We start from the raw sequence: 27,960 nt of genomic DNA on the forward strand, positions 1-27,960 counted from the left end.
ATCCACCCGGATAATTTATACCAATACAAGCTAATAGATCAGGGGCGTCAATTTGGGAATTAATAAGCTGATGAAGAAAGATTAAATCATTATTTACACGTCTCTGTGCTAAAGTTTGTATCTGAAGAAGTTGAATGCGATGTTCATAAGGTGGCAAGTTGAAAGGGTCGGTCCAAGGAAGACCTTTTAGAGCGAAGCGTACAAAATTGTGTTGAATAGATTCGATTCGGTTTTTATGAACTTCATAAAAAGGACTCCATACTTGAGAAGCGTACTCAAGATGGGGTCGAACGTAGCAGTTGTACAAAGATAGAGTAACAAATGGATCATCAAATTCCTTTGCCCAACGTTTAATAAAACCAAGCATTGAGCTCGCTTTATTTACTATAAAATTGATGTGTTCAGTAAATCCTAAATTTGAACTAAATTGGACACCCAAGTCTTTGAAGCTAAATACTCTACATAGCTTATGTTGCAAGATGTAGTAATCAAAAATATTAATGACTCGTTTTCTCGAGAATGTAATTGTTTGGCATTTAGCTGGGTTAAGTGAAAGGCCATTTTTACCACACCAAACATTAAAACTGTTAATATCGCTTTGTAGAAGGATACGGTCATTGTCAGACTTAATTTCTTTAAAAATCTTCATATCATCAGCAAATATGAGAATATCACTTGAAGTTATGCACGAGATTACGTCGTTTATAGCTAAAATGAATAAAAATGGGCCTAGGTGACTTCCCTGAGGGACGCCAGAGTTGGCTATAAAAAGATCTGAAAGACAGTTTCTAAATTTGACCTGATAGGATCTTTGGTTAAGATAAGATTCTACCCAGGCAATAAAAATACGTGGAAAACCAAAAGCTTTTAATTTGAAGATTATTATTTTATGACTAAGTTGATCAAATGCCTTTGAAAAGTCAGTGTAAACGCAGTCAACTTCATTACCTTTTTCTAATGCATTTGAACATTTATTTAAGAAGCTAAGAAGATTAGTTGTAGTAGATCTTTTTCTTACAAAGCCATGCTGCTTTTCACTTATCAGATTTTTACTATAAAATGCTAGACTATCACAAACAACTTGCTCAAAAACCTTTGGAATGCAGGATAGTTTCGAGATAGGCCTATAATTCTTTATATCTGTCTTATCACCCTTCTTGAAAACAGGAGTGAGGAATGACTTTTTCCAGATGGAGGGAAATTTTCCTGACTTGATGGAAAGTTTAAATAAAAATGTTAGAGGCTGAACTAGGGAGTTTCTACAGTTTTTTAATACTATTGGTGGCACACCATCTGGGCCAGCAGAACAATCATCATTTAAGGATGAAAGAAGGTCTAACACAGTACTTTGCAGTACAGGGATGTTCGTACAACTCGTTTCGGAATATGAATGTAAATTTTTGAAATAGATTTCGTCAACATCAACAGTCTCATTAACAACATATAACATTATAAAAAAAAATATTGTTAACCTTAAACTGCTACTGACTTTGTACACCAGAAAAAAAAAATAGAATTAATATACATATAAAAAAAAAAACAAAACCATTTCAACAAAGTTCAAAGTCTCATCTGATTAATAAATTTCTGGCTAGTCATTAAGCTGTCTGTACATTAAATACAGTAGAGTTGAGTACCTATACAATTTATTCACAATTTGAAACGTTTTTGTTATCAACATTTACAATAAATTGGTCTTTGTATATAGAAATAACTTAGTAAGCTATTTCTTATCACAAATTCAAAAAAAAATTTGAAAAAAAAAATGTCTCGATATAGAAAGGGTTAATTTGTATGAAATTTTTTAATAGCTATGCTTACTACCATCTAGTAGTAGTATCAGACACAAACTTAATTACGTTTTCTTATTTTTTTTTTTCTTTTTTTTTATTACGTACAAAATATTTCGAATTTCATTTATCGCTCATTTTATTTTTATTTTTTTTATAAGTTTTGTTTTTCTGTCTAGCCTATGACTTTGTTGAAATTATAACTTTACCCACATGCATCAATGTCATAATTGTTAAGCACAGCCATGCTATATTATATTATCATCAAGCACCACCACCACATTTATAATATACTCTTTGAATGTATGTGTTTTTTTGTTATTTATCGCTAATTATTCTTAAGAATTATTATAATATATTGTGTATAGTTGTATATTTCTTTTTTTTTTTTCTTATCGCACCAAGTTAATTAAAATGTGAATGGAAAACACCGTCTAGATGTGGCCTGAATAATTATATTATTATTTTTATTATTATTACAAAAATAAATTAAAATGAAAAACAATTTATATGTAAATAAAAACAAAAAAACTGATAAATAATAATAGTTTACATTCTAGAAGGTACAAAATTTAAATAGAGATATAAAATAATAACAGAAAAATCTGATTAAAAATAGTTTCTTATTTGAGATTATTTTGTCTTAACTTGCGAAATTTCTGAAGTTAATTGGATCTTGCGTTGATATACAGTCTAGACATTTTAGTTCATTAGATTAAGATAATTTACAAAATTTTACGTTTCTTATTAAACCAGATATTTGAAAAATATTCTTTAGTCTCTTTCATAGTTTTTTTAATGTGCCAATACAATATTTTTGACGAATACATTTTTAGTCATTTGTCAATCATCAGTTTTTTTTTGTTTGTGATTGTGATTTTAACTCAGATTTGACAAGCCATTGTTGAAAGGTTAAATTTCAAATATGGTGTGTTTGATGTCCAAAGTTTTAGTAACATACTGAACAAAAATCTAATAATAAATGACGTGATTTCGAAAGAGTTTTTTATACAATTTGGTTCATTTAATTAAAAAACATTTATTTTTCTTGTAAATTAAGATCTTTTCATACTGAAACTCTAAATTCGAGATGTTTTAACTTGAAATCTTAAAATTTGCAATTTATTCTCGATAAAATTTAGTTTTTTTTTTTTCATAAAATTTGATTTTTTAACTTCAGACTTGAATCAAGAGCTATTCACAATAAAGAGAGTGCTCTTTTGGATTTGTCTTAATAATCCGCTTAGCTTTTTTTGAAATTGATTAAAGTCATCTCATATAAAATGAAAAAGTGAAGAATCAAGAATCAAGATTTGAAAAGTTCAAAATATAAATTTTAAAAAGGTTTGTGTTAAAAAGTAAAAACTCTAATTTGAGCCTCTTTAAATTAAAGTAAGGAAGTTGATACTTGCAAGTTGCAAATTATTTGATAACTTTATTTTTAATTTGTGATAAATCAAGTTATGCATTTCAAGAACGGATTAAATTCAAATGTTAGTTTTTAGATAGAGAATTTTTTTGGTCAACGTTTTTTTTTGTCATAGAACCGTTATCATTTATTTTAAAATATTTTTTTATTTATAAAATAATATTTAAATTACATTAAAATAAATAAAAAAGAATACAAAAACCTTAATTTTTTTTTGAAAAAACAAATTTTTGAAAACGGAACGTTGATTTTTTTTAAATTTTGGTTTTAAGTATCAAGAGTATTTAAAATTCTTTTTTTTTTTCAAAAAATAATTTATAAAAAATTATACAAAACAGTAAAAAAAATTAAAAAAAAAAATTGTTTTTTATTTTTTTAAACCGCTTCGACGATTTCCAATTTTTTTTGTTTTCGAAAGTTTATCTTGCCAAAATTTGTACTTATTTATTTTTTTTTTGTCAATTTTATAACAGTTTTCAAAAACTGAAGTGAAACATTTTCCAATTTTAAAGTTCAAGTGACCTCAACTCCACTTGAACTTTAAAATTTAATTATAATCAATCGTTCCACTTAAAATAAAAATAATTTTTATTATTTTTTCTTGGTCTTAAACATTTTCTCTGGCTTGAAAATAAAATTTTAAATCGTTGGAAAAAAATAGTTTTTTTTTACATAAAATGCCATTCAAAAGTAATCTAATAATAAAACGACACATTTAAACAAAGTTTCAAAAATGTTCATTAGGGTGGGTCAAAAAAATCGAAATTCTTTTTTTTTGATTTGGTACTCCGAAAAATCGATTGCTAGACCCCTCTAGAATATACACACCAAATATGAGCTCTTTATCTTAATGGGAACGTCCTCCGCTTTTCAATTTTCCATTTTTACATCAAGCTCCTACTAAAAAAAAATAATTTTTTTATTAATTGACTTTTTAGCAAATTTCTTTTCATATTCTTGTAGGAAATTGAACGCTCTACAAAAAAAGCCTTATACACTTTTTTCGTTTATCTAACCGTTGAATAGATATTTGAGGTCCAAAAATCGAGAAAATCTTTAAAAATTCGTTTTTTGTTCTTAATTTTGTAACAAATTGAAAAATTATAATAATCAAACGCGCAAGACATATTCTTATTGGAAATTGATTGCTCCACAAAAAAGGTGTTGTTAACTTTTGATGTAAAAATGGAAAATTGAAAAGCGGAGGACCTTCCCATTAAGATAAAGAGCTCATATTTGGTGTGTATATTCTAGAGGGGTCTAGCAATCGATTTTTCAGAGTACCAAATCAAAAAAAATAATTTCGATTTTTTTGACCCACCCTAATGTTCATAGATCCGCTTTCACAAAAAAAAAATTATTTAAAAAAAAGAAAAACTGATTTATTTTTTTTTTAAATTAAAAATTTTATTTTCCGAAAATTTTGTTTTTAAATTTGTATATGTACATATTTTTTTTTTTTTCAAATCGGTAGAATAACTTATTCATGCGTCAGAAATAAAGGTAAAGCTTATGGGTCAGAAAAGTGAGAAATGAAGGAATAACAGTTTATAACGGTTCAAAAAAAATATTTTTTTTTACTACACACAAAAATATTATAATTCAAATCGGTAGAAATGCTTTTGAATAAGACAGATTTCAGCCCAAATTATAGGAATTTTTTTTTACAGTCACACCTACATTGTTTTTGTTAACTACTAGTCTTTATGGGCTTAAACCACCATATACTTAAAAATTGTTTTTTTTTTTGTTTTTTAATTTTATGCATTTTTGACATACACTTAAAATATATCAAAGAAAGTTCAGAAGAACTAGTTTAAAAAAATAAAACAAAAATTAAATTTCACTCAGCAATGATTCCTAAAAAAATTTATTCGAACAAAAAATCTAACTTAAACCGTAAATGTATACAATTCACAATGATTATTTGTTTTGCTTTAATTTTTTTTTCTTAAAATTAACATTAATTTATTTATATAAAAAAAAAAACTTACAAATTTGACAGGATGATTACTTCCGATGTTGATCGATCACTTTTGGTGATGTGATTTTTCTCTAGTATGTATTTTTTTTTTTTTTAAATATTTAACTATTATTTTTAAATAACTTTTAATCACTATTAATTTATTTTTTTAAGCAAAAACCAATTCGATTTATTACCAAAAAAAAGAACAAAAAAATTAATTTAATTATAATTATCTTGCACTTAATTTTTTTTTTTAAATAAATTTATTTAGCAGAAAAAAATTTAATTTTACACGAAAAAAAATTGACTAATTTTTCTTTTTTTTTTTTTTAAATTGAAATTCACAATAGCAAGTAAATTTTTTTTTATAAAACCACTTGTTTTTCTTTATTTTTGTGAATGAAAACAATTTTTTTTTTTATTAAATGATCACAAAAAATTTCTCTCGCTCATAATACACACAAATGTGGCGGTGTGTTGATTAATTTTTCTATTTTGAATTATATTATTATTTTTTTTCTTAACGCCTTGCTGAGTTATGAGACGATCTTTGGCTTTTTTTTTCTTCTAATTATTATTTTTTTTGTTTTGTGTTGCTCCGCACTGTCAGTGTAAACAGAGTTTTATTAATTTATGACAGATGAATGCACTGAGTAGTATCTCTGCTAAAAAGGACGCGACATATAGATTTTTTTTCCTTTATTTGAGTTTTTTTTTTATTGATATTGATTCACTGTGAATTATATGTTTTGCTTATCAGTTAAATAACTGAATTTATTTTTTATTTTTCTATGTTAAGGGGCTTCCTGTATGTGATGCTGCTGGTTGGTATTGTTGATGACAGTTCAAGTGACATTTACAAAATGGTGCTGCTGCTGCTGCTTTTCATGTTGTTGGTTTGTATATATGCGTATGTGTGTGCATATATTTTATGTATGTGTGTGTGTGTGTTTATTTAGGAATGATTTATTTTTCAAAGGAACGTAAGCAAAATAATAAATATTTTTGTTGATCAGAGTGATTTTTTCAAGAATTCGTAGATATTTTTTTTTGTTTTTTAATAAAAAAAAAATAATTCTCTAACGGGCTTTATATTATTGTGAATAGTTTTTTTTTTCTGTGTTTTTATTTTATTTTAATGGCGACGACACAATCGACGACGACAACGAAAAAGATAGATTGTAAACAATTTTTGTGTGTGGAAAAACAACGCTGTGATGACATTTATCGACTAAAAAAAACCGACGAAAATTATATAGAGACTGCCAAGCTCTTGTGACGACGAAGAAGACGACAAATAACGACGACGGCTACTAAATTGACATAAAATATGTTAAAATTATTATTAATCAGCAAATATGAGAGGCGTAGAGTGTGTTCTATTTTCGATTGCTGAATTAAAAATATCTCACGATTATTTTTTTTTCTTGTTTTTTCTGTTTTTTTTTTTTTTTTTTTTTAAATTTTTAATCCAAATTTTGACAATTCATGATATTTTGTTTTATCTGTCAGAATATATAGAATGAACAAACAAATTAACGGTATCTAGTATATTTTAACACTGACTTTTATTCATATTAACATGACATATTGTTTATTTTAACTATGATTTTCGATGAAAAAAAATAGTTATGGCGGCGTTAGCGTCGTGATGGAAATGTTTCTTTTTGTTAAAGTCAAAAATGTAGAAAAAATAAAAGAAAAACTCAAAAACAAAACGGAAAGCGGTGTCATGTCCCGTTTTTTAAAAGAAAAAATGCGCTCACTTGGATGTCTGCCGAGCAACTGAAAACCGACAGACGGAGACGGCTTTTAGAGTGCTTGCTTGCTAGCTAGCTCTGTGCTGTCGCTGTGGTTGGATTTTTTTTTTTTTTAATTCCAACGAAAGCGCGTCGTCGTGTCGTTGTCGTGGATAAAGGCACAAGCAAACATACGACGAAGAAGAAATACAAAAAAAAAAAAAGTTCAACAGAAAAAAAAAAAAAAACACTCAGTTTGGCAGAAATGGAGATAAAAATTATGGCGGGTGATAGCGTCGTCGCACAGTGGCTGTGCACTGTGCTTGCTTGCTGTTGTAGTGAAGTTAAAGCTATTTTTTCTTTGGTGGTGTTTTTTTTGTGATTTTTGTTTTTGTAATATTTTTTTTTTTTGTGGTCCGTTCAGTCTCGGTACTAAATCTCGTTGTGTGTGTATTATTGTGTCTCACTCGCTCGCTCGTTTTGTGAAAAAGCTGTCTGGTGGATGACGGAATTATTTTGTGCGATGCAGAGACATAGTGGCAACGACGGTGACAACCAGACAACCACATGTTAAGTGGAGAAAAAAAAGCCATGCAGACGATATAGTGTGGTCTCTGTTGTGCATTGGCGATTTGGGTGATTAAATCGATATAAGCTTGCATTCACCGCAATTGGAATTCACATTTTTTCTCATAGAGAGAGAGAGTTGATTAGAAGAGAGAGAACGCGAGAAAGAGAATAACTGAAAAACTTAGAGAATTTTAGAGAGATATAAAATATAAAGTACTATTTTGGAGAGGGGAAATTCGCGCGAGAGTGTTTTGTTTTTATCGACAAAAGCATCGTTTACTTGAATTTTAGCTGACAGTGATGCAGTTTGCTGGATTGCATTTATTAAAGCATTGCCAGATTGATATTATGAAATGATAACGGTTTTATTGTTTTAATTAAGTAAATTTGTATTATTGCAAAGACAGCTGCTTCATAAAATTCTTAATTTGACATCCCTGAAGAAGATGAAAAATCACGAAGAGTTTAAGACATCAATGGGAGTTAAGCAAGATTGCGTTTTGACAAGCTGAAACAAGGTGTAGGTAAGGATGGAAATACTGCAGGCAGATTTTTCGTAAACCCATCTGTATCTTCACAAATAACTGGAGTAAAATAGTCGATTATAGAAAGATGTGCTGTCATTTTAAAAACTTTGGCAACCTTTTATGCAAAAAATGCCGAAAATTTTTAGTACACTCAAGAAACAGCCCGAGAAATCGTTGCAGAGTATCCCTGGTACCCATTGCCAGCTTCAGTGCACAAGGTTTTAATTCATGGCGGTCAAATAGTGAAATATTCTATATTGCCTATAGGCTAATTTACGGAGGAGATAGCTGAAGGCAAAAACAAAGATGTGAAGTTTTTCCGTTCAAAAAAAAAATAAAAAAACCAGACAAATATCAAGGAAGTCAACAAACACCGATTTGTTAAATAGACTATTGCTGACTTCTGACTTCAGTTAAAAAAAAATCAAAAATCGACTTTTTCCAATAATTACTTTTTTAATAATTTAATTTAGTTTCCATCAGTTAAATTTAAAATTAGAGTTTTGACCGCACTTCTCATACAAATGGAACCACTGTGCGACGGTGCAAAATGTGTCACATCTCAAAGTGACATGGCGACATGTCATAAAGTATTGCCATACTTTCTGTGCATTTAAAAACATTTTTTTTTTAAAGTTCACTGTGGCGTATACGTACTATTACAAAAAACAAACTATTTTTAACTTTTTTTTAATGTATTTTAGATTTCATAATGAACGTGAAAATTTATGAGAACTTAATGTTACTTATATGTAAGTTGTACAAAACAGTGCAAAATTGAGAAAATAAATCGGAATGAAGAAAAAGAAATGAAGAATTTAATAATTTTATTTTACAAAGATTCCGCATGATTTCTTCAATTAATTTAATTTCAAGTCAAGCCGCTATCTCATATTGTGTCATAAAAATTAAAATCAGTTTCTTTTATCATCTTCAAAATTAGACCAGACACAGACTGTGAAATGTTGAACACAAAGTACCTACACAAATCAACTTATCTTTCACCTCAGTATTTATAATAAATCAACACCCACGCCACCGTGTGTCATCTTTGACACCGGATTTCCTACTGATAACATTTTATGCCCTTATTAAAATGAAAAAATAACTGTTTCTATGGCAATGATAAGAAATTTATTTTTTTTACAAGATGAAATAAATCGAAAATTAAATTCTAATAAAAAAAAATAAATTCTGATGAAATATTATAGTAAATTAAAATATCTTTAAAATGTAAAGAATAAAAAATAATACCTATAGTTTCTAGAGAGAATTTGTCATTCTTATAAGTAAATTAATGATTTGTTTCTCGAGCGAAAAATTAAAAAAATTTTTGTAATCGTTTTTGACTGAAGGTTTTAATCTATGTATCTTGAATTACAGCCATTTTCTTAAAACTTAAATTCATTCTTGAATAAATTTTTTGAAAAGCTCAATTTTCCTTAGTTCTGAATATTTGTTTATCTGGTAACGTTCTCATAGACCACTTGTAAGCTTTTAGATAAAAAAAAATAATACAAATTTTCAAACCGACTTCAAATTGCCACAAAAAAAAAAAAAACGAACACTTGTTCATAAGGAAATGATAAAAATATCGATCGAATTGAGACAAAAGCTTTTTTTTTCGCTAAAAAAAAGTAAAACTACATAATTTCCCCGTTCTCAAAAAATACCCCTTTTTCTCCTTCAAATATCTCTTAGATTTTCTCTTAGAAAAGGACAATTAAAAAAACGTCATGCGCAGCATAATACAACAAATAAAAAAAATTAAAAAAAAAAAAAATTGAAAAATTACTTTTGTTATGATTTTTGTTGTCTCGCATGTCTGGGTCTGATTCTGGCTGGAGTGAAAATTACTCTTCCTGCGTTGTTGTGGTTACTTTTGCTCAATTCATTCAAAATGAATTTTTATCTGATGAGAGAGAATAGATTCATCTCAAATTTTCAATATACAAACTTGTGCGTGTCTCATGGGGTGGTTTAAAAAAATGACTGACTTCCTGAATGTCTATCAATAGATTCCCTTGGGATTTGTGTATATTTTTGAGGTGAAGTTCCGTAACCGGTTTCGGGTCGAAGGACCATTTTTGGAATTTTTTTTTCTTCCCTGGGAACATTATCTCTCATGCGATTAATATCTTTGGTGTTAATAGGATAAAATTTTGAAGATTTTTAATTCGGTTTTTGGGAATATTTTGAACCCTGAAGGATGTCATGTTTTGTAAGGACATTTCAAGTTGAATTCAAAAATCTATTGTTATGATGGTTTTGGTGTCTAAATCTATCAAGATGCTTTAACTAATTTTACAAAAAAACTGAATGTCAAATGCATTAAAATGAAAGATGATTGCACGTTTTGAAAATCTGAAATGATTTCCATGTCATTTTCATTCTTCACGTCTTTGAGATGAAAATTCACATTAATTCTCCAACCTCTCTGTGTCTTTAGAAATGAGGATATACAATTTTCTATATACACACAAGAACAACAATGAATGTGCTGCTGGAGATTCTGAGATGATGGCGATATGATGATGATGATGATGATGGTGGCTGGCTTTGGCTTTAGGTCTTTGCAAATCTCTAGCGCGGAGCAGACACATTCACTACTTGTATACAATCTATGCTCGTAATTTATCAAAGTAGCTTTATTTCCAGGTCAGGGATGAATGTGCAAGAAAATATGTGTAGTCGTTATGCTTGAATGGTGTTTTTCTGTAATTTATGACGAAACGATTGTGCAAAAATACAAAGAGTGAGAAAAATACAAAAAAAAAAAAATTATAAAAATCATTTCGAGATGAATAGGAATAAAAGGGAGTTTTTTTTAACCATTTTATGAACATGAGCATATTCGAATGATGGAATGAATGAAGGAAATGCATTTTTGCTGTAATATAAAAATAATGTAAAAAAAAAAGAAAAGTATATAATAGTGCATTGGAGCTTAACTCTTTTCGAACAATAAGAATTCAGTTAGCCTTTCAGGAAGTGGATTATGGTGCGGTTTCTTCAATACCTTATGATGATTTTGAATTAAAAAATATAATAGAAAAACGTTACTTATTCCAAGAAAAAAGTGAAAAACAGATTCCTTAAAAAATCAAAGTTCAGAACAAAATGGAAATAATTTCTAAAGAAACTTCGATTTATCGGAAAAAGATACAATGTGTGGAAAATGTCACAACTTAGTGAATTTGTATGGTATATTAATTTAGTTTGAAAAATAAAATGTAGGCAATAACAAATAAATAATATTGAAATAATGGATTTGTTAGTTGTTAGTATACCTTGGAGGGAAGAAACGTTTAATAACTTTTTTCCTGATTCTTGGAATAACAAGATGAGAAAATTAAAAACAAGATGACAAAAAAAACTATTTTATTCCCAAATAAAATAGGTTTTATATGATTTTTTTTTTAGCTAATATAATATTGGAATCTTAGGCCCATACAAATGTCTAAAATCTCATTTTATTTGTGAATGAAACAGTTTTTATTGACTTCAAGATCTATTCTGTGTGACTTAAGTGGTTTTTGAAATGAACGATTGAATTACTAAAATCTTCTGAAAATGGATTTAAGGATTGTTACCCAGCTTGGTATATACTTTAATCTTTGAGTAGTTTTAATAAAACTGCATTTTTAGTTCTGTTTAGATGTTTCTATTCATTTCAAAAATGGCTTGACTGACATTTTTGAAAATTTCTCATTAAGTTTTAATGGTATCTGAATCATTTGAAAAAAAAAAAAAAAAAACATAAATGCAGTTCTACTTAAATATGTAAGTCCAAATATAACGTCATGTAAATACACCAAGATTAATAAAAATCTTTCGCGAAAATTTGAATTGCTCAAAAAAAGTTTCATTAGCATCCCCTTTAAAATTAGGCATGTAAAATTAACTACATACATGGTTTTGAAAATTCGAAAAATGTATCTGAACAAAACTTCAAGAAAATGTATGCATTCATTCCATTTAGTTGATTATGAGATTAAACTGTTAAAAAAATAAATTAAAAGCACACATATCTAGTGTTGAAATAATAATTAAATACTGTGTCACTTTATTGTTTCCTCATAGCTACCATAAATAAGAGCATTAAGAGCATTTTGAAAACTAAATTAGTATCTAATTTTGTTTTTTATTTTTTCAAAACTTTGATTTTTAAAAGAAACAATTTAATAAAACAGATTTTTTTATAAAAATAAAATTAAAAATAAAAATAAAAATAAAAATACAAATAAAAATAAAAATAAAAATAAAAATAAAAATGAAAATAAAAATAAAAATAAAAATAAAAATGAAAATAAAAATAAAAATAAAAATAAAAATAAAAATAAAAATAAAAATAAAAATAAAAATAAAAATAAAAATAAAAATAAAAATAAAAATAAAAATAAAAATAAAAATAAAAATAAAAATCAAAATCAAAATCAAAATAAAAATAAAAATAAAAATAAAATTAAAATTAAAAATAAAAATAAAAATACAAATAAAAATAAAAATAAAAATAAAAATAAAAATAAAAATAAAAATAAAAATAAAAATAAAAATAAAAATAAAAATAAAAATAAAAATAAAAATAAAAATAAAAATAAAAATAAAAATAAAAATAAAAATAAAAATAAAAATAAAAATAAAAATAAAAATAAAAAAGAAATAGCACGTTCTTGACTGGAAATCATTTTCAATGCAAAATTAAAATTTAATTTATTGTTTAAGTTGATATATTTTTGGAGTAACTAAAGCAAATTATCTCCGGAATATGAAGATTAGTTGATGGGTTTGTACCCGACTTAAAAATTATGATTCAGTTTATTTAATCATTTCTTTTCGGAAAACTAGTCCTTAGAATCAAAAATATCGAAAAAAAAAAACAAATTTTAGAATTTGAAAAAAAATAATTGTATGTGCATTAGGGTGGGTCAAAAAAATCGAAAATTTTTTTTTTGATTTGGTACTCCGAAAAATTGATTGCTAGACCCCTCTAGAATATACACACCAAATATGAGCTCTTTATATTAATGGGAAGGTCCTCCGCTTTGCAATTTTCCATTTATACATCAAGCTTCTACTAAAAAAAAATAATTTTTTTATTAATTGACTTTTTAGCAAATTTCTTTTCATATTCTTGTAGGAAATTGAACGCTCTACAAAAAAGGCCTCATACACTTTTTTCGTTTATCTAACCGTTGAATAGATATTTGAGGTCCAAAAATCGAGAAAATCTTTAAAAATTCGTTTTTTGTTCTTAATTTTGTAACAAATTGAAAAATTATAATGATCAAACGCGCAAGACATATTCTTGTTGAAAATTGATTGCTCCACAAAAAAGGTCTTATTAACTTTTTTCATTAATCTAACCATTCTAAAGATATTCGAGGTCAAAGTTAAAAAAAAATATAAAAACATTTTATATTTTTAAAAAATTTCTAATTCACTGAAACTTCATTATTTTCAAATTAGCAAGATATATTCTTGTAGGGGCTTAAACGTTCTACAAAAAATTCCTTGGAATGAAATTGATTGCTTTAACCGTTTAGAAGATATTCGTATCCAAATCGCAATGCATACGAGTCATAAGAAAACTATTGAAATCAGTGAGCATTGGTTTGGATACGAATATCTTCTAAACGGTTAAAGCAATCAATTTCATTCCAAGGAATTTTTTGTAGAACGTTTAAGCCCCTACAAGAATATAACTTGCTAATTTGAAAATAATGAGGTTTCAGTGAATAAGAAATTTTTTAAAAATATAAAATGTTCTTATATTTTTTTTTAACTTTGACCTCGAATATCTTTAGAATGGTTAGATTAATGAAAAAAGTTAATAAGACCTTTTTTGGGGAGCAATCAATTTTCAACAAGAATATGTCTTGCGCGTTTGATCATTATAATTTTTCAATTTGTTACAAAATTAAGAACAAAAAACGAATTTTTAAAGATTTTCTCGATTTTTGGACCTCAAATATCTATTCAACGGTTAGATAAACGAAAAAAGTGTATGAGGCCTTTTTTGTAGAGCGTTCAATTTCCTACAAGAATATGAAAAGAAATTTGCTAAAAAGTCAATTAATAAAAAAATTATTTTTTTTTAGTAGAAGCTTGATGTATAAATGGAAAATTACAAAGCGGAGGACCTTCCCATTAATATAAAGAGCTCATATTTGGTGTGTATATTCTAGAGGGGTCTAGCAATCGATTTTTCGGAGTACCAATTAAAAAAAAAGAATTTCGATTTTTTTGACCCACCCTAATGTGCATATAAAAAAAATTTCAACCAAAACTTTAATTGGTATGACATTCAAAAGAAATAAATAATAGATGTATCTATTACAAACAAATAGTACAAATAAAGTTTCGAAAGAATTCATTTAACCGTTTCGAAAAATTGATTTTCCAAAAAAACAATATGATTTTGTTCAATAAAAAAAAGTGGTTGTCTGTAAAGCCGGTTGACGGACGATGATTTTACGTGATAACGTCGTAAGAAAACAGGATGTGTGCTTTTGTTTAAAATGAGTCAATTGAAGCGTTTATTTATGTCAAACAAACATAACAAAGCTTACAAAAAAATTTTACCATTAAAAAGCCAAATATTTAAACATTTTTAAATTTTTACAATGCGCAAAAAGTCGAAATTTCAAACTGAGAATACGGTACTTCCCATACTAGTGGCTGGTCATGACAGATCTCCACCGGTGTTTTGAGGTATTTCTGAAGTTTTTTTTAATTTTACATTGTGTAGCTTGTAATAGTACCGATATGTGTGATATATCAAATGAAAGGTAATATTATCAATACTCAATAAAATTAAATTAAATTCATATCTGCTCTAGAGCAAAAGAAAGAATGTGTTGAAAAATAGGACATTATTTTACTGTTATCTCACTTTTTCGTGGATGCTACCCTGGTATTGATTTATAAGACGTTATCAAATACCTTGGTAATACATTTTTCCTTAAAATCAATTTAAAAAAAAAAAAATTTTATTTTTTAATTTTATTCTAATTTTCCTATGCTTTGATGATATTTATTAATAAAATGCTCAAATAAACTTAAGAAACTTTACTTTTCTTCTTTACATGTGTGTTTAGTTTTTAAAGTTTTGGAAACAGTCAATTTTGTAAACATGAAAAATCCGAAATTGTATGGAAAATTAAGATCAATTTATATGGAAGCTTCTAGCTCCTTTTGACAGTTCAATTTAAGTACATTTTGCTGCCTTGATAAATAGAAAAAACAACTCGACATAAGATCCGATTAGGAACACTCCGTTTTGTGTCAAGTTTCTGTTTCGAAATTAATTACTTTCATGACGTTAACGACAGCTCCAAATGAGACATCGTCATGTCAACTTAGCTAAAATCTCAGTCACTGCCTCAAATAAGTGGTTCAGCTGAATGCACCATATCAACTGGTTTTCTATATACCAACCAAAACCGACACATGAATTCTTAGCTGACGCCACTAAATGACAACCGCACCGACACCAGCAGCACCTCCACCACCAAATAGCACCGCTCACCGCCCGCCATAATAGCAGCCAATTAGACAAGAAAACTGTGTTGCATGCCACGGCACCACCACAGTTGTTGGTTAAGGTATATAGAAATCGGGACAACCATACAGCATGTACCTAAGTAGGTATCAACATAAATTTGGTCGCCACTCTGGCAAGACCGATCGATCTCTGATGATCCTTTTCAAATAAGGAAAAAAAAAATTATAATAAACTTTCATCGTACTGGACATGCACAAGCCACATGTTGTAGGCAAGCGCGTATGTACCTAATGCGCCAGGGAATATAGTTGGGCTTTGGATAAATTTAGGTGTGTTTCACGGAACACAGTAGCACGGCGGCGGCGACTAACGACGACCGACGACGATGACGCCGCCGACGATGACAACGGCGATGTACATTCATGGCGACACTCATAACACGTCCGTGAGCAAAAACATAAACATTTTATGTGCGCGATCTGGTTTTGTGGTCAATGGTTGCGCTGTCATTATGGAACCACCTTCAAGGAGGCTTGTTTTTTTCGTGGAAGTATAGTAGTGATATCGATTGGTGTACTTAAATTTTATGATTATGGTGACACAGAGACTAATGAATGACTTTGTGGTAAAGGATATTTGTTGGCATCAGGGAAATGAGAAATGACGCGACATTGTCGAGCAATTGTAAAACATTCAAGACACGCTGCTATTCGTGAAGTTGCTTCGAAGTGGGATTGAAAAATTTGAGTAAGGCCCAATTTATTGACTCTCCATTAAACTTAAATCGTTATTAAAAATGGGAATTTTAAAATTAAAAACGAAATTCGTTTAATTCAGTCTCTGTTAAGGATTTTTTTGAAGTTTGACATCATTAACTAATTGAGCATTAAATTTAAAAGTCTTTTTAGTTAAAAAGCCAAATTCGACCTTTTAAGAGGGATTTTTAGAGCAAATGGAGGTTTAAAAAAGGATTTCTATTTATTCACTCTCCGTTAGCGTCAAATGTCATTTCATCTAATATTATTTGATTTTTTTTTAAATTGTTCGTGAAATAAGCTCAGAAATCATTAAAACAAAAACAAAAATTATGTAGTTATGTGTAACAGTCCAGAATAGAATATTTTTGTAGGGACATAGGTATTTATTCATAGGTATTTCTTCCATAAATAAGTTACAACTTAAAATGCCTACGGCTCTTCAGAAATTTTTTTCTATGTGTATGACTGTGAGAGTTAAATAGACAACACTTCATTTAAGATTTTTCTCATCTACTTCGCCGAGTGCAGAAGAAGCACATATAGTAATAAATCTACCAGCAACTAGATAATTTTCTCCACTTTAAAAGAATCACGAGGTAAAACTAATCAGGGTTGAGATGCTGCATAATGTAATCATCCCAAAACATTGCAATTGTAACAGTCTTTGGTTACCACTGATGGTATATCGTTACTCTCGTCTGTGTGCTTTCGCCTGGCGTTTTACGGCTCCAAAATACTTACGGGCCATAGCTCTTATGTTTTTTGTATTGTTTTTCCTTCCCTCAAACCTTCAAATTTAAAAAGATTTGATTTGACAAATTTCTGCTTTTGACAGTTTAATTTTTCAAAAACTAAAAATTCCCTAGGATATTTTTAATGGAGTTTTAAATTTAAAGTTTCCATTAAAAGAAAAGACTTTAACTAAAGTAGAGTGAATTAAATGAATTTTTAATGACGTATATTCATAGGCGTCAATTTAACGACGCTGTTAACTAAAACGATAAATTTCAAAATTTAATGGAGGCTCAATAAATTGACCCTAAATGTTTGTAAAATTTTGTTCTGAAATTTTTTGGAAGGATCTTTTAACTTTAAAAAATACCATCGAAATTTCTAAACTCGATTGATTTAGAGCAAGCGATACAAAAGCTGCGAGAAATAAATAAGAAGGAGTGTGCCCAAATTCAAATAGTACAAAATTATGGCCATATTCTCGAGCGAATGTGAAACCTTTCTTGGCGTATTTTGAAGATGGTTCCTACTAGATAATTCTATTAACGACCGAAAAGTAATACGACATGGTGTACAAAAATACAAAAAAGTGTTAAAAAATTATACAACATCCCAGTTCAAAATACAGTCGACTCCCTCTAAGTCGAATTTCCCTCTTAGTCGAACTTTTTCACCATTTTTAATGAACAATTTTGAAGAAAAAATATTAAATAAATCCCTCTAACTTGTATTTCCCTCAAATATAGCCTAAATGTAAAAATTGAAAAAAGAATTACATGTCCTGACTAAACCCCTAGTCCTAGAAAAATGGTTTATACCTTTTTGAAAAGGGTTTTTAATATATGTAGAATAGAACCTCATCAAAATTTTTACATTTAGGCTTTATTATTTACAAACAGTTTTTCCACTTAGGAACTTGATTCCCGAAAAAACCTAAATAACAAATGCCCTAGTATACATATGTACCTACATATAAAGTTTATTTTAATAGTTTAAATACAAAATGTATATTAATTGTTTTAAGTTTTTCTATAGAGCAAAATGCTACGTATACACCATAGTGACTTACCTTTAACTATTAAGATATAAATAATGGGCCATGTTCATAGACACTGTCTAAGCTTCTTCTAAGAAAGACTGAAGTTTTTCCTATTCAAATTACATTGGATAAACCTCAGTCTTAGATAAAGTGGGGTCTAAAAACGACTATCACTATTTTTTAATTTGAAGAAAAAAAAATCACCAATGCATTGTATATTTTACACAACTTCTTGTACGTACGGTCGATCAAATTCAGCCTCTATAAACTAGGTGGTCGATTTCCAAGGGCTTTGGATTATGGAGAAAACAAAACTGCATGCAAACTTAGTTTTAAGAAAAACTAAACATGATTATATTTTCATTCTGAAAAGTCACTGCTCATTTACAACATCGAGCTACCAACGAGAGTTACCAGAATCATCTCTATACTATTATTGTATCGGTTTTAACCCTTCTCTCTCCTATTTTGTTTGCAATGTTTTGTTTCAGTTTTTCGATAGAGTCGTTTTCTAGTATTCTGACTTCCAGAGTAAAAATTTCTAAACCGCCGCACCACCGCCGCAGTACATCTACACCATGATCAAAAATGTCTAAGCCGCTGCACTACCGCCGCAGTACATCTACACCATGATCAAAATTGTCCAAACCACCGCACCGCGGCCGCACCACAACCGCACCATGATCAACAATTTCTTAACCACACCGCACAACCGCCGCACATAGGGGTATTTACCTTCAAAAACCGCTTGTGAGAATTTTTTTCGCTTAATAAAGTTGTACTTGACTAAAACCACTGTTTAACAGTAATAAACCTTTTTTCTAATGAATCTAGGTATAAATAAATTATTTTGGATTGTAGGCATACACTGAAAAAAGAAATAGTGAATTCTAATATTTTTCAATATCAATAAATATTTGATAGTTAAAATGTCACGGTTATATTAGTTTAATTGATAATAAAATATCAATACGTCCAAACATTTTTTTTTTTAACTAGACAGTAAATAATTTTCACAAAACTATAAAAAACGATAAAAGCTAGACGGACACTAACGGGTTTTTGCTTTTTGACATCTTCCTCTTTAATATGATACCAAAAATGTAACCGAATAGCACCGAATGATATCACAAAATGTCCATTAAAAAAGCAGAAAAATATAAAAAAATTGCCTTTCTACTTGCATTTAAAATAAATTCATTTTACAATAAATTAAAGCTTCAAATGCAATAAATATATTTATTAAATAAAGTACACACCTGCAGCTGAAACTTCCATAACAACACGTCCGTACCATTTCGAATCTACGCGAGTTTGAATCTACTTATCATCGGATTTTTTTTTATATTTTGAATCAATTTTTATTTTTACTCGGATTTCTCATAAAAAACTAACCAATTTCAACAAAAAAATTTGTTCGAAAAATTTTGTAAAAAAGTCATATTTTCAAAACGAATCTTTGAATTTTTGATTTGCAGAATTATCTGTAGATTAACACTGCATTTAAAACTGAATACCCAATTTTATGTTTTATTTTTTTGGAAAATCCTTGAAAATTTTAATATAAAAAAAATCCATTTAACAATTAAAAAAATTCAAAATTCTTGTTAAAAAAAATTCTTTTTTTTCACTACCGTTTTTTAATAATAATATTAAAAAAACTTTTTTGTGTTAATAAAAAGCAAGATTTTAGGACGTTTATAGATGAATCGTCAAAAATTATGATTGGTATTGATGCATCGTTTAATTATTCTTTAGCCAGGTTCAAAGAACCTCAAAATCCAAACATAATAGCTCTTTTTGAAACTGATTTTTAGGAACCCAAAGATGGTTAAGGTTTATAAAACTTGAATACCTACCTTGGCACAATTTAGTCATGTGACATAAAATGCAAAACTATATTATATCAATAAGGCTGATTAAAAATGATGCGGGTGTAGTTTTGCAAAAAAAACTTAATCAAATATCAATATATTATATTTCCGATCTTGTTGCGTAGGGAGAAGTTCAATTACCAATAAATTCTGATAAGAAAAAGAGAACATCGAACTTTGTCGATAAAGTTAAAAAAAACACAAAAATATGAACAAGTTTTTTTTTTTGTTGTCTGTCTACTGAGTCACCTTCTTTTATTTTAGATTTAAACAGAAAAACTGTTCCAAAGACCTCATATTTAACGAACTTTGAACAAAAACCATTTCTCAAGGTTTTTCATAATATATGATTGAAAACTCATTATAAACCACCCCATCCGGGCCGCAGACGATATGTGTCACACAAAAAGATAAACAAACAACGCCTCCGACTTGTATTTATGTACTTACCTACATATTTGTCATTTTAACAGATTGTTTAATGAATGTCTAGTCTAGTAGGTATATTTATATTTTTTTTTTGTTTATTTAGCGATTGTGATATTAAATAGCATATTATACAGTTATTACTGAGGTCATTTATGACATATAGTCAAACATAGACTTCGAACTGAACTTGAAAGCGTTAGTAAAAATATATTTTCAAAACATATAATAATGTCAAATGTGAAAAAGCATGCCAACATTGTATTGACACATGATAAGGTAACAAAGGTGTGTGATACAAAATTGAGGTAAGGCATATTAAATAAAAACACAAAAAAAAAAAAAATAAATTTTTGGGTTTTCCTAGAAAAGTTGTTTTGTAGACTCAAGTTTTTTTTCGTGTCACTTGACTTTATTTAAATTGTCAATATTTGAAAATGTATTATTTATTATTTTTTGATTGCAAATATTTTTTCAGAAGGATGACAAGGCTATTTTTGTTTTAATTGTCTCTATGCAATATTTTGACAAAAAAAAAAATTAGTTAAGTTTCCTCACCTTCAGACTTACTTATCTGTACATATCATATCTAGGTCAAAATCTATTATAAGCTAGTTGCGTAGGTAAGGTACTATTATTTATTTTTTTTTTTTTTTTTGAAGAAAAAAAAAACGTTTGTGATCAACCAATTTATATTTGTCAAATTAACGATCATGACTTTTATCGGTGCAGTAGTAAATTTTTAGGGGAAAACCAATATTTCCACCAAAGCAAATCTCAATTTTTAGCACATTAAAAATTCAGAAATTTACCGTTATACTTACAAATACGTTGAATATTGTACAATAATTAAAATCTGATAAAAACAATTATTTGGCCAGCGAAACCTAGTTTAAACTATATGAAGTATACTAAAAACGGTAAACGGTTAAACTGAAACTACAGTGTCCAAACTCGATTTTGGATTTTTGGCCCAATTACACTGTGTTACAAAATAAAAATCACGTCAATTACTTTGGAAATGACCCAGCAGAGGTTGTAGGTATAACTGAGTACATCATATTTCGGCACTTGAAATTCTTCGTAGAACCTCAAAATTTCAAGTTATCGTCAAAAAACCGTTTTTTAATGTTTTCAGATTACTCAGCCATTTTTTGGTAAATTTCAGATGTTTTTACAGTTCTAAACAGAGGAGTACTTGTTATTTTTGAAAATATTTTTTTATTATGCTCAAAGTACAACATTTTTTCATCGTTTTTTAGAGTTCGGAGACCGTTTTAAGCTTCATTTTGTGTTTTGAAATTTTTTTTTTATAAACAGATTTATTATTCTATTTATGTTTATAACTGTAAAAAAATCTGAAATGGACTAAAAAATTGCTGAGTAAAAAATCGTTGAAATCTGAAAACATTGAAAAACGGTTTTCTGACGATAACTTGAAATTTTGAGGTTCTACGAAAAATTTCAAGTGCCGAAATATGATGTACTCAGTTATACCTACAACCTCTGCTAGGTAATTGACATGATTTTTATTTTTTATCACAGTGTTATTATAGAATAAATAAACGAAGCAAAAAGATAAGATTTTTGACATATATTCTTCAGAGTAATGCAAAGTGCATTGGTTAGCCAGCCGCATAAAATTTCATCAAAAAAAAAAAAAAAAAAAACAAAAAATATTACCTCAGACACCCCAACAAAAAATCGGTTTTTTGAAAGAAAATTATATTTTATCTTAGGGCCCCAAAAAATGTTACTTGAATAATCTTAGCGATCAACAAATGATATATCAGGGCAGGGGCCCAAAAAAAAAAACATTAGGGCGAATACGTCCTTTTCTATTTTTTCATATTTTCTTTATCAAAATGGCCCCAAATATCAAAGGGGCCTCAAAATTTAGTCGTGCCCCGGTGCACTGGCTTTCAACGAACGCCTCTGCTACTTGATGGAAATCTAGCTGCAAAAAAGAGGGCGCACTGTTGGACTGTTGTCTCGTATGAGCCTTAAATTTAGCAAGAGTTAAAATTAGCTCATACTTAAGGCTTATATGTCTGCCGTGACATCTTAAGCCAAACTGAAATCAGATAATTGTGATAAGAAGCTTTAATTTTTATCTATCTTACAAAAAAAACAATATTTAATCGTTCATAACCATCACTTAATATATTAAATTTACCCTACTGATACCTTCACTCAGTTTTTTTCACAGTATTAATTTTTAATTTACTTCTTTTTTTTTTTTTTCTTTAACAATCTCCCCAGACAGTAAATTTATTAAATCGTGTTCAAGGTTATTCCATGAAATCAAGATATTATTATTAATATTCTAATTTACAAGTTTACCTTTGTCAGACATCATTTTTCTCATCGGTCGGCTTAAGTAGGGGGTAAACAGCGACTCGCCATAGTCATAAATCCATTGTTGTTGCTTGTTGCTTGAGAGAGGTCCTTTTTTCTTCTTGTCGTGTTTCAATTTTCCACTTTTCAACTTCTAATGAGTTTTCTCCCCAACTGACGTAAAGACGTCGTTGGCTTTTGGAGATGCTTCATATTTTTGCAAAATAATAATTTGTATATCCTTCGAAATTTATGTCCTTCATAGGGAATAAAAAAAAATAGTAAAGGAAGTCTTTATTGTTATGATGAGATACTGATACTATAGAACTGTCCAGTTGTCTTGAACTTTTGTTTTATTTTATAATATAAAAAAAATGCCTCATTAGAAAGGACATTTTTTTTTTGTTGTTTTGTGTATTTAATCCAAGGATTATTATTTATTATGTAGTATGATGCTGATGGAATATGGTGCCGAAGGATCTTTTTTGAAGTACTAACGCACTTGCATCAAGGACGTCTCTCCTCTTCTTCATTCTATTTTTAATATACCTACGACTTGACTGGGTGGATAAGTCTCTATCTTTATAAAGCTACTCCTTGGATTATACAAATTTTAACCTCAATCCTTTTTGTGTAGATAGAAGAAGAAATAAGTATCTGTCTATCTACGCACCAAACGATGAGAGATATCAGCTTTGTCGACGTCAACAACTCTTTATGGCACATCATTGAGCGACACCTCTGAAGTACCTTTAAGGCTCTCTCTCTATTTCTGTCTTTCTTTTTTTATAGCTTTTTCATAAACCCCTTATAAAAGTGATTTTTTTTCTTCTAAGAGTTTGAGGTATAAAAAAAATTAACATAAGCAATAGTTTTGCATTTAGAGGGTTAAATTTGCGTAGATCACGCATATTATCATCACGCATAGCAACGACAAGGATTTAATGGAATTTCTCTGCGACCCTTTTTTTTTTTTTGTTAAAGACTTTTTGATCCCTTTCGATAATGTTGTCATTACTTTGTACTGGCAACTACTGATGCATAAGTAATGAATGCATTTCGCATTGTATCCATAAAATAATCATTTGTTTGCCAAAAAAAAAGTTGTTTCACAGGATGCACTTCTTTTCGAGTTTTTTTTTTTTTTTATTTTGTTGAAAAAATCAAGTGCAAGGACGTGGAAGTGAATTGTATGCATTATGACAGGGAATGCGTTATTTCAAGGTTAACTAGTGCAGTTTTGTTGTTTAAAAAAAAAGGGATAAAGGCAATTCAGGAAGAGTATCTGGTGTTGACCTTGAAATTGTGCATGCGGATTGCGTTTGAGGTTGCACACAGTTGTTCTACTTTTTAGAGCTGGATATGCAGCTTATGGGAATGCAGTGGTAAAGTGAGTTTTTTTTAATGAGATTTTTTTTGTTCAAACAGGAAGAGAGTCTTGGGAAAATAATATAAAAATATATTAAAAAAAAAAAAACTTGTCAGAAATATTACAAAAACGCATTTTTCTCGTTTAATGACAAAAAAATAAATTTCTGTATTTCTTGCTTTGTTTGCAGTGGGATCTTTTTGAAAAAATGTTAAATATGAAACAAGTACTCTGTCCCCTTTCTGATGAATGAATAATTATTTTTAAATTCTTTGTGATTTATGTACTTTGCTATCAATAACTGAAATTTTGCTTGCTAAACCCAGAATAAAAATTAGTAAAAGTTCGCAAGGCTAATTTTTTTGATTCTCATTCGGCAGTGTTCGTTAAAATTGCTGATTGCCTTAGAAGAAATCATCGGTTTTTAAAAATTATGAATATAGTAGCATATAGTAGATTGGAAATGGTAACGGAGTTACGAATAACAGAGTTACGCGCGACAGAGTTACGGCCGTCAAAGTTACGCGAAACCGAAGTTACGAAAAACTAGAGTTACGAATTCTAAAGTTATGTTAAGCTATGACATGTGATTTTTGGGTTGGCAACAATTGCGAGAAACGATATGGAATTATGGAAACATAAATAAGAGAATATCAATACGTAGGTGCAATATTAGTTGGACAAATAAGAAGTTAATTTCAATTATGTCCCCCAAACTTGCTTATACTTATGATTTTTTTTTCTATTTCAACGTTTTTGCGATCTTCTCACAAAAACAAAACCATATATGTATATCTATACCTATCCAATCAAAATTTTACATGATTAAATAACACCCATTTTCGCTTTACTCATTTAGTTCTGACCAATGAGAAAAATGTTAATCTCTTGTTTGTATTTCCATAATTCCATATCGTTCCTCGCAATTGTTGCCAACCCAAAAATCACATGTCATAGCTTAACATAACTTTAGAATTCGTAACTCAAGTTTTTCGTAACTTCGGTTTAGCGTAACTTTGACGCTCGTAACTCTGTCGCCCGTAACTCTGGTATTCGTAACTTCGTCGGTTTCCCAGTAGATTGCATAATTTGATGAATTTGACACTAAACTAAACAGAAAATGTTTTTCACTTTTAAATGTTTATGACTTCTGATGGCAACCCTATTATAAAAACCTACTTACGGTTCTGCCAATTTGTTCCCTTTACATGGGCTTTATAGGTACCAAATTTTAGTTTTATATGTTATCAGGTCTTAAAACTAAAATATTTTGAAAGATATTAGTTTGAAATGATCTGGTAACCCTATGGTTCCACTTATAGTATTTAAACTAAATATCTTGGTTTATTTATTTTTTTCTAACTTTTTACACGTTTTTATTCTGAAAGTTTATGGCAATTTTTTTTGCTCATGTTTGAAAGTTTAATGACTTATTAATACAGTCAAATAAGGAGAAAAAAGGGGTAAATCTCGGAATGAATGTTAGTAGAAATTTTTTTTGCTCAATATCTTCCTTTTGCCATTCTATAACATATCTCAAAAGTCTAGAAAAATCTCATGTCCGCTTGTCGCGATTTCAAGGTCAAATCGCGAAATGGAGATTTTCAAAATTAGCAAAAATAGGCTATGGTATTATATACACATATGATATATGATTTCAAGGTATTTTTTAATGCTGATTCCAAAAAATCTAAAATCAAGACAATCTGACGTCTCTGGAAAAAGTTATACCTGTTTTTCATCTGTCAACTCATATTATTATAACAGTTGCAAACTTACTGCCGAAAAACCCTTAAAAGTTATGGTAGATGAACCAAATTTTGCATGAAGATTTCAGAATCCATCATTATTAAAAATCAAAACAATCCATTACAAAAAATATATATACCTACGAAATAATGGTATTTTTTGATGGAGGGGCAAATTTTAGGATATGCACTAAAGAAGATTCTTGTTCATCTTAGGGATAAGTGGTAATAGGCTAATTTTTTCATTTTAATCTTTGTTTGGATATTCTTTAACTACCCTCAAAAATCTAAAAAAATCTCATGTCCGCTAGTCCTAATTTTCTTGGTTTGAAAATAAGGTGCAGATTTTAAAAAATTAATAAGAAAAGTTTAAATTTTTATATGTATACCAACATAAGCGACATGATTTAAAGGTATTTTTTAACACTTATTCCAACAAAACTCACAAACAAGTCAACCTGACCATCCCTGAAAAGTAATGCACCTTATTCATGTTGATCTGACACAAATATCTGAAGTGTTGTTTTTCAATTTTTTCAAATCTGCACCTTATCTTCAAACCAAAAAAATTAGGACTTGCGGACATGAGATTTTTTTAGATTTTTGAGGGTAGTTAAAGAATATCCAAACAAAGATTAAAATGAAAAAATTAGCCTATTAGCACTTATTCCTAAGATGAACAAGAATCTTCTTTAGTGCATATCCTAAAATTTGCCCCTCCATTAAAAAATACCATTATTTCGTAGGTATATATATTTTTTGTAATGGATTGTTTTGATTTTTAATAATGATGGATTCTAAAATCTTCATGCAAAATTTGGTTCATCTACCATAACTTTTAAGGGTTTTTCGGCAGTAAGTTTGCAACTGTTATAATAATATGAGTTGACAGATGAAAAACAGGTATAACTTTTTCCAGAGACGTCAGATTGTCTTGATTTTAGATTTTTTGGAATCAGCATTAAAAAATACCTTGAAATCATGTATCATATGTGTATATAATACCATAGCCTATTTTTGCTAATTTTGAAAATCTCCATTTCGCGATTTGACCTTGAAATCGCGACAAGCGGACATGAGATTTTTCTAGACTTTTGAGATATGTTATAGAATGGCAAAAGGAAGATATTGAGCAAAAAAAATTTCTACTAACATTCATTCCGAGGTTAAACCCTTATTTGACTGGATTATATTATTATATATTTTATTATAATTTCCGGAATATGATACCATCATCGGCACAAAGCCCACATATTTACCTAAATAAATACCATGCTTTCATTTTGTACGTAAGCATGAGTACTTGTTATTTGTTTTTTTTTTTTTAAGTATGATGGCCCTGGCATCCCTATATGATTTAATTTTTCTGTCAAATTGTGACTTTCAGTACCTACTGTCATTCACGAAATTATTGGGCCAAATCTTTGTCTTGAGTTAAATATCGGAAAAAATGAAGAAATATTGAAAAAAGCATAGAAATTTGAATATTTTTCAAACCATTAGTTTGACATGCAAAATCAAAAGAAAAATATTTTTTCACAGTCTAAAGCACCATAAAATTACACTGGTCTGCAAGAAAATCCTCCTTTTAATAAAACTATACATTTCTTAAAGATTTGTGTATGCTGATTCCCAATCCGAAGTCAGAATTGGCGTAGCACGTCACGTTTTTTTTAGTGTGCTGATTTTGAATCCAAACTCAAAAAATTTCGGTCAGCTCTGGTTTTTGAGATATAGTAGTTTTTTTTTGCGATTTTCTAAAAAAAAAAAACTTGATTTTGTGATCCTTTAAGGGGGGTGGGACCATCACATAAACGGCTCAACGTTTATAAATTGGTAGATTTCGCATAAAACATCACATCACATCAAAAGCTATAAGAGAGGTATTGGTACTTTTGTTAATATGATATGAATAATAGTTTTATTTTTGTACAAGGTCAACCGAATCTAAAAGGGTTATTTTCTACAAACTACTCGTATTTTTAAGAAATCATTTGAAAAAAAAAAAAAATGGTGCTAGAATTCTTCTGAAACCAGATTTAGTGTCAGGAAAGTCAAATCTTTCATAATTTCAAAAAAATTATTTGAAGGAGAAAAAAAAGATAAATTTTGCAGACCAGTGTAACTTTCTTTCTCTAAATTGTCTCCA

The 27,960-nt window shown here is 28.7% G+C and overlaps 1 protein-coding gene across 2 annotated transcripts in view; it reads right to left on the reverse strand.

Moving 5' to 3' along the window:
* LOC129910739 (uncharacterized protein DDB_G0271670) overlaps positions 1-27,960 on the reverse strand; it is a 299,705-nt gene that overhangs the window by 56,030 nt on the left and 215,715 nt on the right. The window contains exon 1 of one of the 2 annotated variants that reach the window (XM_055988234.1): positions 5,214-7,061. The exons of the other annotated variant lie outside the window; for it this stretch is intronic. The gene's annotated coding sequence lies outside the window, so the exon portion shown is untranslated. Of the gene's footprint in view, positions 1-5,213; positions 7,062-27,960 lie in introns of those variants that run through there. 2 annotated transcript variants of the gene reach the window in all.

This window comes from Episyrphus balteatus, chromosome 2 (genome assembly GCF_945859705.1).
Source record: "Episyrphus balteatus chromosome 2, idEpiBalt1.1, whole genome shotgun sequence".
Lineage (NCBI taxonomy): Eukaryota > Metazoa > Arthropoda > Insecta > Diptera > Syrphidae > Episyrphus > Episyrphus balteatus.